Source organism: Lissotriton helveticus, chromosome 6, assembly GCF_964261635.1.
Source record: "Lissotriton helveticus chromosome 6, aLisHel1.1, whole genome shotgun sequence".
Lineage (NCBI taxonomy): Eukaryota > Metazoa > Chordata > Amphibia > Caudata > Salamandridae > Lissotriton > Lissotriton helveticus.
The window spans coordinates 1,594,606,554-1,594,623,931 of NC_136067.1; positions in this window are offsets into that span (position 1 = coordinate 1,594,606,554).

Consider the following 17,378-nt stretch of genomic DNA (forward strand, 5'->3'; position numbering starts at 1 on the left):
CGTCTAGTAGGTGACATTTGGTGATCTGATGACTCAACTGCTGTTGTACACATTTTCCCAACACTTTAGCTAGTAGTGGGATGTTAGAGATAGGTCTGTAGTTGTCTGGAGAAGCAGGATCTAGCGTAGGTTTTAAAAAAATGGGGGCAACCTGGCCGGCTTTGAGAGAGTCAGGTATCGATCCCTGTAAGAGGGAGGCGTTGATTATTGCAGTCCAAGATGGGATGACAGCCTGAGTGGCGGCGGCTAAGCAGTTTGAAGGGAGAGGGTAATTGTATTGATTGTTGGGTTTTAAAGAGGATAGTATTTTTGAGACAGATTGTTCAACGTAGACTTTAAAATTTGGTCCAGAACGCTTGGATTTTGAGGGAAGTCTGGGAGGGCGGTGCGGAGTTAGAAGGAAGAGCCGGCGGGGTTTGGGAATAGGTAGCAGATATGAGTTCCTTTTCTAGGGCAGAGATTTTATCACAGAAGAAGGAGGAGAATTGCTCACATGGGATTGGAGATAAAGGAGTTTCTTTGGACGATTTAGCCAGTTTGGTGGATTGGTGTTTGAACAACTCGAATAATTTGCGAGGTCTATTCTTGGCGTTATCCAGTTCTGATCTGAAGAAATCTTTTTTAGAGTTGAGAATTTTCTTGTTATAGGTGTTTCTGGCCTGGCGGAGAAGTTTAAGATGGGCTGCTGATGGGTGCTTTTTCCAATTCCGTTCTGTTTGCCGGAGGGACCTCCTCTCATTGTTGAGGGATCCGTTGAACCAGGGGTTCCTGTCTTTGATCTGGGTTCTTTTTAGTTTTAGCGTAGCAAGGTCATCAATGATGTTGGATATAGTTGTGGAATAATATTCAGTGAGGTTGTCAACCGTGGTGAGAATTCTAGGAGGGGGGATGTCAGTTTCACAATAGGCAGCCAATTTCTCGTGGTCAAGGTTCTTGGTGTCTCTGATCCATCTTTTGGGGATCACCGGTTGCGGTGTCCATTTCTTGTGAGTGCCTGGCATAAGGAAGGTGATAGCATGGTGGTCAGACCAGTCGCAAGGATCTATGGAGATGAGGTTGACCGCAGATTCCTTGGAGATGATCCAGTCTAGAATGGCGCCTTTCGAGTGAGTAGGGAGAGAGCAGGCTTGGGTAAGGGCTTGGTTGGCCAAGAAGTCTCTGATGGCGTTGACCTGCAGGTCCTTGGGGTCATTCCAGTGCAAGTTAAAGTTGCCAAGGAAAGTGTAATTGGAGTTATGGGAGGCCTTGGCTGTGATGATTTCCATGAGGTAGTCTGTGAAGGTGTCATTCTTGCCTGGGGGGTGGTAAAGGATGTGCAGTCTGCACTGGAGGGTGGTGTTGCTGCAGACGGAGAGAGCAAGACATTCGCAAGAGTCTGTAGGTTCGGCCAGAAGTTCAGTGATAAGGAGGTTGGAGTGGTAGATGCAGGCAATGCCTCCCCCTTTTGTTCCTGATTGCCTTTCCGGCCTTACGATGTCATAGTTGGGTGGGACTAGAAGGTCTAGGCAGGGTGAAGAAGATTCATTTAGCCAGGATTTAGTCAAGATCGCTAAGTCCACATTTAGGTCCAAGATGAGATTGGCAACATCAGAGGCATTCTTTACCGCAGAGCGGCAGTTGATAAGGATACCGGATAAAGGGGGGACGGGATGCGTGTCGTGACTAGTGGCAGAGGTTGGGACTAGCGCTAGGTTATTGTTGACTACCCCTCTGTTGCGGAGAGTAGCTGATCTGTAGGCGTTGCTTATAACTGTACGTATAGGCTGTTCTTTCCTTGGGTCAGAGGGGCATAAGGTTTCATAGCTAATGAGGAGGTCCACAATTTCTTCCTCCGAGAGCTCCTGAGGGCTAGTCGTTGCAGGAGTAGGTTTGGAGGTTTGGAGTAGGGCCAGTACTTCTTCCTCTGTGAGGTAGCAGGCCTGTCTGCGAGGGCGCAAGTGTCTCAGAGTTAGCGGGAATTGGTGGCGAAGGGGCTCGGAGGAGGAAGTGGGGGGTAGACTTCTGCGAGAGCCTGATATTCGAGATAGAGAGCTCGGTGAGGTGCAGGAGGTTCTTTAGGTCCGTAATGGAACTGTGGATGCTCAAGGTTAATTCGGTAGCTTTGCGGTGGAGAGTTTCCAAATCCCTTAAAGAGGGGTGCTCTTGCAGATAGGGGGCTGATGGTATGGGGGACGGAACTGGTGGAGTGTGCAATAGGCCTCGTAATGAAGCTAGATTGGCCAGAGTCATGAGTTTCAATATCTCTGCGAAAGGGAGGATTTGAGGTTGAAGGTTTGGGGAGACTTCTGGTGGTTTGTGCTAGTGGCCTGTTAGATGGGCTAGGGCATCTAGAGGGTTGGGGCAAGGGGGTTATCAGTATCCATAGGAGAGGGATGGGAATGTAGGTTGGAGGTCAGGGGTAGGGGCACGTCGCAGTTGGTAAGCGCTGGATGCATAGTAGGGGGCTCTGTCGACCTGTGTTGAGAGCCCTGTCATGGATGGATGGAGAGAGGCACCAACAGGCTGCTTTTCACTCCTGAGGCGGAAGCCGGGAGCGCTATTGCATCTTCGCACTGTGTTTTTAATTATTGCTGTGTATTTTAAACTTGCTCCTATACCTCCGCGGACTTACCCGCCTTCCCCTCCTCAATTACCATCACTTCATCGTGCAGCCGACTGGACGCTGCTACGGGGACTGGGAGGGCAGCCGCCATCTTGGGAGTAGCCCAGGGTTGCCGCTGTAGTTGTTCTGCTACTATTTCACCTGACTGCATATAAGTCGCGTTTGTCATCGCGCGCTGCACCAACAGGCTGCTTTTCACTCCTGAGGCGGAAGCCGGGAGCGCTATTGCATCTTCGCACTGTGTTTTTAATTATTGCTGTGTATTTTAAACTTGCTCCTATACCTCTGCGGACTTACCCGCCTTCCCCTCCTCAATTACCATCACTTCCTTGTGCAGCCGACTGGACGCTGCTACGGGGACTGGGAGGGCAGCCGCCATCTTGGGAGTAGTAGGTGATAACGGGGTAAACCCTTTGCTCACCGACCTGGGTCAGCATGTAGTTACAAAAAAAGTGGTCGGTTACATAACATATTCACAGCGTTCATTTCATCAGTTAATGGTTAAAAGGTACACATAAACCAAGTAAATACGAAACTGAATTTAATTCAGCTATAAACAGTTATATCCAGTACTTTCACAGGTATTATATTTTAGTTCATACAATACATGGCAATGGATGAAGTCATTATTCAAAATAGTGCTCGAGGTGGCAATGAAGAAAAACTTTTTCGTATTCCAAGATGAATACTTTTTCCAGAGTAAGGGAGTAGCAATGGGGGCAGCCTTTGCTCCTGACCTGGCCATACTATACATGGCGGAATTTGAACAGGACCACATCTTATCATCTAGAAATCCATATGAAAACAACATTTGGATGTGGAGACGGTATATCGATGATATGCTGATGTTGTGGACAGGAAACGAAGATGAATTGAACTCCTTTTTTACGTGGCTGAATACTCAATCCCAAGACATTCAATTTACTATGAATATGAGTAGAACCTCGATTGACTTCTTGGATATCAGCATTAAAGTTCAAAATGGCCATCTTCATACCACTCTCTACCGGAAACCCACGGAAAGAAATAGTCTGCTACGATACTCGAGCCACCACACACGAAGTCTCCGTGACAATCTACCATTTGGCCAGTTCCTCCGAGTTAGGAGGAATTGCTCACTCAAAGAAGACTACTTTTCGGAATCGGATCTCCTGATCGGGAGATTGATGGAAAGGGGATATCCGAGACGACTGGTGACAAGGGCGAGAAAGAGGGCTTGGTTCAGCCCAAGGGAAGATTTGCTCCAACCTAAAGAACGCCTTGCCGACCCAGACAGGATTGTCTGTGTTACCACATTCTGTACAAAGAGCAACCTAATCAAGAAGGCAGTCAATAAACATTGGAAGATGGTATCAGATGTCATTGACCACAAAGAACTTCCGATGCACGCTTTCAAAAAGGCGAAAAATATCAGGGATAAAGTGGTGTGTTCACTTCTAGAAACTCCAGCTCCTCCCACCCTACAAAGTATCTGGAATCTTCCCCAAGTAGTAGGTCACTTTAAATGCACCAAGTGTAAAGCCTGCCCACTCACCTTAGAAACCAAGGTATGGGAATATCGGAACCATAAGGTGAATCTCAAAACAATGACTAACTGCAACACAAGTGATGTTATCTATGCCATTATATGTCCGTGTGACCTGGTATATATTGGACAAACAAAACAACATGTAAAGAAGCGTATTCTCCAACACTGTAGTCGGATAAGATGTCAGACACCGGGCTCCCCCCTGGTTGAACACTTCATGTCCAAAGCTCATACTCCAGAATCTTTCAAATGGTTGGTGGTTGAGAAAATTGTGATTGGACCTAGAGGGGGTGATTTGAATTCGCTACTTAATTTGCGGGAATGTAAATGGATGTACACTTTGGACACTGTGGACAATGGTCTTAATGAACTTGATGCGACCTACTCACAACTAGCGGGACTGACATCTGATCCCTGATTTTTGATAATGCTTTCTGCACAGAAAATGGTATACTATGATATGCTTCACTATACAGATTTATTTAATCACTGGGTCAGCTGGGCCAATGTTAGATTGTTTATTTTGATAACATCTAATAATATCATCTAAGAATACTGTGTTACATTACTGTGGAAAATAGCATAACCTACATCTGACCTCATTTTCTTTTTATTTAAAAAGGGATGCAAGGTTGGCTTTCAATGTATATTAATATCGAAAACTGGACGATTATGTCATTAATTGAGTATGCCGTTCACAGTAGTATAAGAATGTTTGAGACTTTTTTGCGTGAATTACAAGGTTAGCCTGCCTTGTTTTAAACATTAAGAAAGTGTGTGCGCACGCTTGTGCGTTAGTAATCATATATGAGCAATTGGCTAAGGTCGATACTATGCCGCTATGATGAGGTCTGTATACATGCTAGTGCACCTGACACTTACTCACCCGGTCAGGATAAGTGGCTCTGCCAGCACGCATGCGCAGTAAAGTCACACCCGCGGTACCAGCATCTAGCGGCGGCACCGCGAGGGGCTCTGACACGCCCTCTGAGACACGCCCCCTGCATTAAGCATTTCTAGTGACTCAGTGGATGCGCTGGTGGTTCCCGCCGAGGATTAACTCCAGCAGAGCCAAAGGTACGTCAGACAGAGAGGCTGCTCATTTCGCGCTGCTTGTCTCTGCTCATAACAGCGCGGATAGCATTTCCCCGCACTTCAGGTCTTTCATTGCTGCTTTTCTCTGCCCACAACAGCGCTGGAAGTATGTCCCCGCGCCTCAGGTCTTGCATTGGAATTAGAGATCCCGATCTGTCTACGGATTCGAGGGGATTCTAGTAACCTAGCAACCATCACAACTTTGATGCTTTTCTCTGCTCACAACAGCGCTGCAAACATGTCCCCACGCTTCAGATCTTTCATTGTAATTAGAGTCTACGGATGCAAGGGGACTGAATTAACCATCACAACTTTCAACTTTTGTGCGAGTTGCACGGAGGTTATTGGTATGATTTTTAGGGAATCAGTGACTGCCTTGAACTTCACCTTTTTGTAACGTCGAATTAGGCGAACATAAGTACATAGTGACTCTAGCTAACACCGTCTTTCTGGTTCTGGTTCTTGCAGATGGTGTGAGAGAACCTCTCCCAGACTAACCCTTCTAGTTGGTGTTTGATTGATACCACACCTACTAATGGATACGATTAAAAGAGCTCTCCAAGTAAGTCTATCCTTTCTAATGCCACGAACTCCACCTGAACACCTTAGGCACTGTGTAATCCTTCCATTGGTGTACAGATATATGGATACATATATTTTGTATCCACAGATTCTTACGTGCCACGCCATTTCTCAACTCATCTGGGACTCCATACATCCATCTAAGATTCTCATCCATAGAAGAATCTAGTAAGTAGGGGCGCCTCCACTGTGGGTTGACTCCTCCCTGACCTGCCCGACGCAAACCTTCCTAAATGTTAATTGTTCCTTCACAGAACACCACCAACGGCGCAAGTCTCCAACTGAGGTGGGATTACACGCCAGAATCAATGTAGGTACACTAGTTTAGGGGCCATTGAATGATGCCTTTTTTACAGTTTTTAATTCACCCCACTGAGTGATATACGTATCTATTTCCGTAGGTGCTCACTAACACTATCTCTACTGTCCTGATGAAGACCCTAAACTGAGGAACCACCCGCCCTTACTATCGGGGTCGAAACGTCGACAACATTATTTTCCAACATACACGCCACAATAGAATTTGCCATACATGGCCCCCGTGTATTGTTTATATAGGGAACAGTGTGATCTATTATAGACTGGAAATGTTTTAAGATTGATTTTGAATTGTCTACAGGACACAATTCCTTTTCTTTGTCCCTCCATCTATTCCAACCACACCCTACCCTACTGAATCTGGAACCCTTCTTTTTGACACCCACCGAGCACTATTTTGAATAATGACTTCATCCATTGCCATGTATTGTATGAACTAAAATATAATACCTGTGAAAGTACTGGATATCACTGTTTATAGCTGAATTAAATTCAGTTTCGTATTTACTTGGTTTATGTGTACCTTTTGACCATTAACTGATGAAATGAACGCTGTGAATATGTTATGTAACCGACCACTTTTTTTGTAACGCCATCTTGGGAGTAGCCCCGGGTTGCCGCTGTAGTTGTTCTGCTACTATTTCGCCTGACTGCATATAAGTCGCGTTTGTCATCGCGCGCTGCACCAACAACCTGCTTTTCACTCCTGAGGCGGAAGCCGGGAGCGCTATTGCATCTTCGCACTGTGTTTTTTTTATTTGCTGTGTATTTTAAACTTGCTCCTATACCTCCGCGGACTTACCCGCCTTCCCCTCCTCAATTACCATCACTTCCTCGTGCAGCCGACAGGGCGCTGCTACGGGGACTGGGAGGGCAGCCGCCATCTTGGGAGTAGCCCAGGGTTGCCGCTGTAGTTGTTCTGCTACTATTTCGCCTGACTGCATATAATGTGTCCCCCACCCCGGCCGCGCAGTGGGCGCGCCAAAGGCAAGCCCGTCTGCGGCCGTCCGCGCCGGGTCGGGCCCAGGGGCCAGGCCCTCTGTCCTTTAATACTCTACCGACAGTTTGCTGAATCTCCGTGGGTCAGCTAGCTGTCTGTCCCCTGCTATTATAGGGCACTGGAGCCTATTAGGCATCTTATCTCCCCCTGCTGTCATTTTGCCACCTTCACCCCAGCATTGCCAGCAACCTCCATCACTTAAGCCTATTTCCACCAACACTCAGCACCTGAATATTTTTTATCTTAATATGAGGTCATTAGTTAAACACCAAATGGACATTTTCCTCTTTCTTACCTGCCATAAACCGGAAATCTTTTTCCTTACGGAAACTTGGCTCAACAATAATTCTTCCCCTGACATCTTAGCTGCCCTACCGGACAATTACTACATCCTCCAGGCTGATCGAGCTACAGGGAAAGCTGGGGGTGGAGTCGCCGCCATCATTAATAAAGACTTTGTCTTTTCAAGGATGACATCTCTCGATCTCGCCGCAGTCGATAATTTGGTAATTAAGCTTGACTCCAGTTCTGGACCTCTATTATGTTTATTAGTATACAGACCCCCTCAAAACATGCCATCTTTCCCTTTTTCCTTGTGTGATCAACTTGCTTCGTTGGTCACAGACTACACCAACATTCTGCTTATCGGAGACTTTAATTATTGGCTTAACAGTGAGTTCGGCGGCCCTGTAGCAGTTGAACTTACGGAGCTTCTCGCTGGCCTTAACTTTCGGTCCCATATCAACACTGCCACCCATGTCAAAGGGCACACTTTGGACCAGATTTGGACCACTAATGTTGATATATCCCTTCTGACTGTCTCCCCGTGTATTTGGTCAGATCACTTTCTGATCCAGTTCAGTATTTATATTTCTGAACCCAAAACTAATGCGGTTACTGAACAGGGACTCATTAGGAAATGGGGTACTTTGGACACTCCAGCTTTTCTGGAAAGCCTAAATAACTCTCAACCGGCCCCCAACACTGACCTTGACTCAGCTGAGTCTGATGTCTTCGCCTGGCTCAAAGATGCCAGCGACATTTATGCCCCTCTGAAAAAATGTAAAACTATTCGTCATTCTAATGCCCATAAATGGTTTTCATCTGACTTGAAAGAAAAAAAAGCTCCTTGTCCGGCAAAAGGAGCGAGCTTGGAGGAGAACTTATAACACTCCTGACAGGACCAGTTATTTGGCCGCACGTGCTGATTATATGAAAACTATTCTGTCAGCCAAATCTAAGTTCTTTTGTAATCTAATTGAGCAGTCAAATAATAATCCCAAGGAGATTTTTTCTATTGTTAAAAAACGTTCGAATCCCAGCAGAACTGAGTCTAAGCCTGCTGCCAATCAAGAGTTTTGTGACACCTTGAATCAATACTTTCTGGATAAAATTGCTACAATTAAATCCAGTATTCCTGTCACTACCCTTGCTCTATCCATCCCTGCTCATATCTCCAACACCCTGTCTCTGGACTGTTCCCCCCCCCCTGGATGTCCCAACTTTGACATCTTTACTGAATAGAGTAAAATCAGGCTCTCCTCGTGACTGTTGCCCCCCCCCACATACTAAAGACGGTATTTGCCGCATTTCCTACTCCGGCTTTAAGACTTCTTAACACCTCTCTGCTCCAGGGGATAGTACCCAAACCCTTTAAGGATGCAGTCGTGTTGCCCCTTTTAAAAAAATCGGGAGCCGACCCCACTACCCTTTCGAACTACTGGCCTATATCCCTGCTCCCGTACCTGGCCAAAATATTGGAAGCACATGTTACCTCCCATCTTTCTAATTTTATTGAACAGTCTGATGTTTTACACCCTTCCCAGGCCGGTTTCCGTCCAGCCCACTCAACCGAGTCAGTTATCGTAGTGGTCCTTGACTCTCTGCGTCTTAATGCAGATTTGGGTATCCCTCAGGCGCTGGTCCTGCTTGACTTGTCGGCCGCATTTGACACGGTCGACCACAACATTCTTCTCGACCGTGTCAGATCTGCCGGCATTTGTGGTCTGGCCCATGATTGGATCAGATCCTTTCTCTGTGACCGCACGCAGGCGGTCGGTTTACCCCCTTTTTCCTCTCACAAACTTCACTTGTGGAGTCCCTCAGGGCTCCTCATTGTCACCTTTGCTGTTCAACATTTACATGCTTCCGTTGCTTCAATCCCTCCATTCTTTTAAAGTCACCACTTTCAACTATGCAGATGACCTGCAACTCACCTTTACAATCGGTAATTTCCCTGACTCGATCCATCAATTTCAGAATACCATGCTTCACATCTGCCAGTGGATGGACGAGAACCAACTCAAGCTAAATCCGGGTAAGACGGAACTGGTTTTGTTTGGTAATAGTCAACTATTCTGGGCCTTCATTACTGGCCATCTAAACTGGGTCCCCCACCTGTACCTTCGAAATCAGTCAAAAGCTTAGGGGTACTCATTGACAGTGAGCTCTCCTTAAAACCACAGATCAACTCAGAGGTGTCCACCTGCTTTTTCCAACTGCGGAAAATAAAAAAGATCAGTCAGATGCTTACGCACCTAGCACTGACCCAGGTTGTGAGTGCATTGGTGTTGTCTCATTTAGACTACGCCAATGCCATCTATCTAGGCCTTCCCGTCACTCTCAGTAGACGTCTGCAGTTGGCACAAAATCAGGCGGCTCGACTTATATACCGCCTCCCACGATGGCAGTCAGCCTGACTTCTTTTGAGGCGTCTCCACTGGCTTCCAACTCAACACCGTGTCACCTTTAAATCGCCCTGCATAATTTTTAAATCCCTACACACTCGCAGTCCCTAGTTTATCCAGAAACTCTTGCTCAGATACACTCCCTCTCGTAGCCTTCGGTCTGCTTCCCAATTTCTCCTGTCTGTTCCTCACTATAAGCTCTCACGCAAGGGAGGCCGCAGGTTCGCTACCCTTGCTCCCAAGCTGTGGAACTCTCTCCCCTTGGAAATTCGCTCCTGCACGGCTCTCCTTCACTTTAGGAAGCTTTTAAAGACATGGCTGTTTACCCAGGCTACGGCCTAAGGTATGATGGTCTCCTGAGTAGAGTGAGTGTTCTTTTGGGTAGCGCCATGAAACCCTTGGGTGTGCGAGCGCTCTATAAAACTTTGATAAGATAAGATAAGAGGCTATGTTCCCTTGGTGGATTAGGCGGGGGAGGGTGAGGGGGGAGGGAGGATGAGAGGGGGGTCATGCACATATTTTTTAAGGAGAGAGAAGAGGTCCGCAAATTTGTTAAGGTCTTTAGGTGGAGCTTGGATCAGGATGATGCCGTTTTTGTATAAAGTGATGGTGAGGTCAGCACGCAGGTTTGCGGATGATGCGATTGTGAGTTTGTTGCCGTGTGTTATGTTCATAGTATTAAGTGCGTTTGAGGAGATTCGAGAATGTTTTGCGCCAGAGCGACGTTCTCCTGGAGTAGAAGATAAGGTGATTAATGGTTGTGCCTTTGTCCGCGCTTGAGCGAAGGTCAGAGACTAGGGTCTCAGAATGCCTTTTCAGGATGGAGTGTTTGAAGGCTTTAGCGGCCGTTTTAGAGAGGCTGGGAGGATAGATAATGGTGTAGGAGTGCGTGTGTGTTTTGTAGGTGCGTGTGTGTTTTGTACAGCGCTTTCCATCAAATTACTGTCAACATATCGAAATATCGAATCAGGAAGTTGGTGATTGATTCACCTGTGAAGCTGCGTGTGAGGCTGCTGCTGCTGGCCGGGCGAGGCTCCCGAGGCTCCTGGCTCCCGAATCGTGGCCGTTTCGCGGCCCCTCCCGGCGGACCGTGGGCTTGCTGCTGGCTGTGTGTGGCTGCGTGGGGCTCCCGGCCCCCGATTCGTGGCGCTCCCTAGTGGTCCCCCCTGGCGGGCTCGGCTTGCTGATTGCAGAGCGGCGTGGGAGCGGTGGGAGAGACGCGGGTTGCCGGCCCCCGGCCCCAGGCTGCAGTGAGGCTGGGCGAGGCTGCTGGCTGTACTGTGCTGGCTGTGCGAGGCCCCAGGCTCCCGGCCCCGGATTCGCGCCCCCCTCCACGGTTCGGTTCGGTTCGGGGCTCTTCTGCGCATGTGTGGGGGATTAGTGCCTCCAGGACGCCGAACAAACGCCGAGCAGCTACGATCAGGGGGATCTGTTCAGCTAGCCCCCGAGTGCCCACAGAACAATTTTGTCAATTCAGCCGTTGTGGATACATCATTCCCGGCTTCATTCCCGGCTAAAGCGAGCACGGAGAGTACGAAGAGAAACGCCAGTGAACGCCAGTGAAAACGCGCAACCGCTGCTGGAAAGACGCGGCAGCTACGGAGTTGTGACAACTGGACAGCTAGCACAACGCCGCACAACGCTGCACACGACCCCCCTAAGCACTCTCGAGAGTTGGTGAAGGCAGCAGAAGGCGTTCTCCTCTCGAGGGGATTTTCCGGCATACAGAAGGCACTTCCTTATGGTGGTTCGGAGGTCATCCTGCGGCACCGCATCTTTGCACCCCTCCAGGTATTTCATTTACATTTCTCGAGAGTCGGAGACTGCGCGTAAAGGCGCTCTCCTCTCGAATCAACTTTGTTAGTACTCTGTAAACATTGAATGACTTGGTTTGGAACTTCTTGAAGCTGCCACTGACTTAATAGTGACTTAATGGTGTAGGAGTTGTCGTCCGTGGGGTCAGGCCAGGATCCGACATGTTGGGCAGAGTGTGGATGCTCTTGTCCAGGGGGTCTGTTGATAGTAGTGAGGTATGAGGTAGGTCAAGGTCCCCAAAAAGGTCTGCCATATGAGCTAGGCATACCTAAAGAGTGCGCAATAATGCCACAATGCGTTGCCCCCTCTAAGAGTGTACAATGTAGTGAGGGTCCAGAGCGCCAGAACAAACGGAGTACTAGAACCGATATAAAAACAATGCCAGGATGGCAGCTACAGAAGTTCAAGTGGTCCTCATTGTATAGTCCCAGGTACACTTTGAGCAATCCTCTTTTGCTTTCCCTGAGGAGGGATATGGGAGGACAGAGAGATTGATCAGTCCTCTTTCTATTCCTATGAATGCTTCAGGGCAGTCTTCTTTCACTTTTTATGGGGAGGGGCATGTGAAATCATTTTCAGGCTCCAAGGAAAATGGAGAATCAGTTGCACACATAATGTATTTTTTTTTTTTTAAATGGCTGAGCCCGGTTGGCTCAGAAGCCGCCATGTTAATGCCAGGCAGCAAACAACTAGTGGTTAGCTCATCTGGACCTTAACTGATATGGGAGAGGAGCGAAAGAACTGTTGCCATCGACTAAATACAGAACAGGGAGATAAACAGTGGTCATGGCGCCAGTGGACACCCGTGGGGCGGAGACTGCAATGTGCTGATGCAGCCTCGTGCGCATGCGAATGCAGAGCATATAGTGGGGCAGCACGGACCTCAGGACTGGCTTAGGCACTCGCCCAGAAGTGCCGATAAGTTTGCGATATAGAGGTCGGGCCGCAGAAGGCAGTGCGGTCTCCTTACCGGGCTTGGGCGCTCAATATGTGTTCTCAACAAAACACCTTCACTCAGCAGTGTGAGTGGTATCAATATGGAAAGGTTTTCCAGCCACTGAGACCTCCTAATGACTGAGGGCAATCTCATTTGGCAGAGTGCGATGCCGGGACTCCGTCAGAGATACAGAAAGCACACAGTACCTGCAAGATGCGCCCTCAGCAGTGCACAATGTTACCAATGCTCTTCCCATCACGGGACACATACTCAGCAAACAGCTGGGTACGTGAGGTGACAAGTATGCTGCTTTGCGGGCCATCAAAGAAATCTTGACGACGCTCCCTGCTGGGAGTCAGGCAGCTCAGTGCTACGGGGCAGAGTCTCAGCCGTGCTCAGTACAGAGCACCCTTTCCATCGAGTTGAGAACATGCCTGTGTGGAGTTCCCTTCTTCATGAGGGATTACGGCTCTGTGGAGAGGGGGGAAGCTTGGTGGCCACGCAACACAGGAGTCCCTGCCGACTGGCTTCGCTGGACGGTAATATACAGAACCATAGGGGGCTCTGTACATGGTGATTGTTGAAGTCAGCATGCTGCGCTGAAAAGCAGCAACCTTGCAAAGACTCGGGAGAGCACTGGGGTAACCCAGAGAAGTCACACTCTATCCCAGAGTTGGTAAGCTTGCCCTAAAAAGGCCGCAGTTGAAGACTTTGAAGGCCCTGAGACTTCTGCAACAGGGGCAAGCCAACAAGCCCTTGAAGTTCCTTCAGATGGTTGACCGAGTTTATAGAGGACAGGCTCAGTCCTCCCTCCCTGTAAAGGTAGCAAGCAGCAGGCCAACATAGCAAAGCCTGGTGCAAAGTGGTAGTCCCTCCTGTCAATACACCAATCAGCATGTAGCAGGTCAACACAGCAAAGCAAATGGCAAAGTGATAGACCCTCCTGGAAATGCACCTCCACATATATACAGAGGATCCTCAGGACACCCAAAGTGAACTTAAAACTTGGGGTCAGAGCCCCTGTGCTTATACTCCAAAATGACTTTGATGTACGGCGCGACTTCTGAAACCCTTTAGAAATGCACAACAACCCTGCAAAAAGGGCCAGGTCTAACTCACAACATATTCCTTTCCTGTGCAAGGTCTTCTCTTAGTGTTATCAGTGTTTTCACTAGCCCAGGATCCTCCCACCTCCTACTATCTTAGTTTCACATCTTTCTCTCACTGGTACCAATCAATCATCCTCCCAGGAACTACAAGCAAATCCCAGGCTCATTTTGGTCAGCATAACCTCAATGGTATGTCTCCCACGCTCCACATACCTTGGCCTGTTACAAAAAACACAACACCTTGGCAGCACATACAGTTTTATCTGTTAGGAATGGAAAAAATGAGTATCACTAGATCATCTGCTATTTCAGCTTGGTACATAGGTTTTCTGCATCCATTTTCACTCATCAACCCTGCCTGAGCAAGCATCACAATGTCTTCCGCGCACTAGTCCCTATAAACTGAACAAAGAGGAAGCAATCTGTGCTAAGTTCAAGATTCACTGACAGAAAAAGAAGTGACACTTGGCAGGTGCTGGCCAATTAGGAGGCAGCAAAGAAGAGTGACAATAAAGTCAATGAATGGTAAGGAAATTGGGGGTGCTCCAAACCTTTTACTGTAAACAACACCCCTTACAAGTGAGAGCGCATGCAGAGCATGACCCGTCACACGCAGAACCTAAAAATGGTCAAACTGCCCTTATTTCTCCTTTTACCACCACTTCCTTGTCAAACTGTATGCAGTGGATATTCAGACCTTGTCACACATGAACAGTAATACCAGCCACAGGTAGACATCTAGCCCATGTAGCAGTGAAGGGCCAAAGTGAAAATCTGGCGATGTCTTTATGATCTTAGCGATGGCGATGAGTAACATAAAAGTTCAAACATTTGCCTATCTGAAAATCTTGCTCTAAACCTGGTATTATAATGACCTTTTTGACCCATAGTTCCCTACATTTGATAAGAAAAGTTACATTACAGGTAGTAGAAACAAGTAGTGACTAAGGCAATAGACTTGCGTACACACAGCACACATAGAACATAAACAAATATAGCGTGTTCACATGGCGACACTCATTTTCTTAAAATCCACGAGAAATGCAGGCATCCCTGCACATTGAACAACAAGCATAAAGACTCCTGGTGATGAACAACAGTGAGGTCACATGGTGATGGGCTTCTTAAGACAAAGGGACATGTGCATCAGGGCAGCAATGCTGATGCACCACAATGGAGCCGTGAATGATGTGTCGCAGGGGAAGATTGGATGCTGTGCCACAGGTGAGCATTGACTGTAGTGCAACGGAAAAGCACTGGATGATGTTCCTGAGGTGAAACAACCATTACAAAGCAACTTTAACAACGCACTACCATTACAACAAAACTTTTACAACGCAAGATCCATTACAACGCATGCTATTACAACGCATGCCATTACAACGCAGATGCTATTACAACGCATGTCATTACAACGTAAGTATGGGTAAACATATTATCTAAATGTATTTATAATATCATTTATTTTAATATATATTTTTTAAAAATATTTTTTAATTTTAATTAAATTTTATCTTACCCTACTTTTACACCCCCCTGGAGTTAATATAGTAATTTTAACCCCTACACTATCCAACACTTACCCTACTATTACACCCCCCTGGAGTTAGAATAGTTATTTTAACCCTTACACTATCCAACATTTACCCTACTATAACACCCCCTTGGAGTTAAAATAGCAATTTTAATCCCTACACTATCCACAAGTTACCCTACAATTACACCCCCTGGAGTTAGAATAGTAATTTTAACCCCTACACTATCCAACACTTACCCCACTTTTACACCCCCTTGGAGTAAGAATAGTAATATTAACCCCTACACTATCCAACACGTACCCTACTTTTACACCCCCCTGGAGTAAGAATAGTAATATTAACCCCTACACTATCCAACACTTACCCTACAATTACACCCCCAGGAGTAAGAATAGCAATTTTAACCTCTACACGATCCAACACTTACCCTACTATTACACCCCCATGGAGTAAGAATAGTAATTGTAACCCCTACACTATCCAACACTTACCCTACTATTACACCTTCCTTGGAGTTAGAATAGCAATTTTAACCCCTACACTATCCAAGACTTACCCTACTATTACACCCCCCTGGAGTTAGAATAGTAATTTTAACCCCTACACTATCCAAAATGTACCCTACTATTACACCCCCCCTGGAGTTAGAATAGTAATTTTAATCCCTACGCAATCCAACATTTACCCTACTTTAACACCCCCCCTGTAGTAAGAATTGTAATATTAACCCCTACACTATCCAACACTTACCCTACTTTTACACTCCCCTGGAGTAAGAATAGTAATATTAACCCTTACACTATCCAACACTTAACCTACTATAACACCCCCCTGGAGTTAGAATAGTAATTTTAACCCCTACACTATCCAAATGTTACCCTACAATTACACCCCCTGGAGTTAGAATAGTAATTTTAACCCATACACTATCCAACACTTACCCTACTTTTACACCCCCCTGGAGTAAGAATAGTAATATTAACCCCTACACTATCCAACACGTACCCTACTTTTACACCCGCCTGGAGTAAGAATAGTAATATTAACCCCTACACTATCCAACACTTACCCTACTATTACACCCCCAGGAGTAAGAATAGCAATTTTAACCTTCACACTATCCAACACTTACCCTACTATTACACCCCCCATGGAGTAAGAATAGTAATTGTAACCCCTACACTATCCAACACTTACCCTACTATTACACCTTCCCTGGAGTTAGAATAGCAATTTTAACCCCTACACTATCCAAGACTTACCCTATATTACAGCCCCCTGGAGTTAGAATAGTGATTTTAATCCATACGCAATCCAACACTTACCCTACTTTTACACCCCCCTGTAGTAAGAATAGTAATATTAACCCCTACACTATCCAACACTTACCCTACTTTTACACTCCCCTGGAGTAAGAATAGTAATATTAACCCCTACACTATCCAACACTTACCGTACTATTACACCCCCCCAGGAGTAAGAATAGTAATTTTAACCTCTACACTATCCAACACTTACCCTACTATTACACCCCACATGGAGTAAGAATAGTAATATGAACCCCTACACTATCCAACACTTACCCTACTATTACACCCCCCAGGAGTAAGAATAGTAATTTTAACCCCTACACTATCAAACACTTACCCTACTATTGCACCTTCCCTGGAGTTAGAATAGTAATTTTAACCCCTACACTATTCAACACGTACCCTACTATTAAACCCCCTGGAGTTAGAATAGTAATTTTAACCCCTACACTATCCAGCACTTACCCTACCATTACACCTTCCCTGGAGTTAGAATTGTTATTTTAACCCATACACTATACAACACTTACCCTACTATTACACCCCCCCTGGAGTTAGAATAGTTATTTTAACCAATACACTATCCAACACTTACCCTACTATTACACCTTCCCTGGAGTTAGAATAGTAATTTTTACCCCTACACTACCCAACACTTACCCTACTGTTACACCCCCCTGGAGTAAGAATAGTAATTTTAACCCCTACACTATCCAACACTTACCCTACTAGTACAAGCCCCCTGGATTAATAATAGTAATTTATACCCCCTACACTATCCAACTCTTACCCTACTGTTACACCCCCTGGAGAATGAATAGTAATTTACACCCCTTACACTATCCAACTCTTACCCT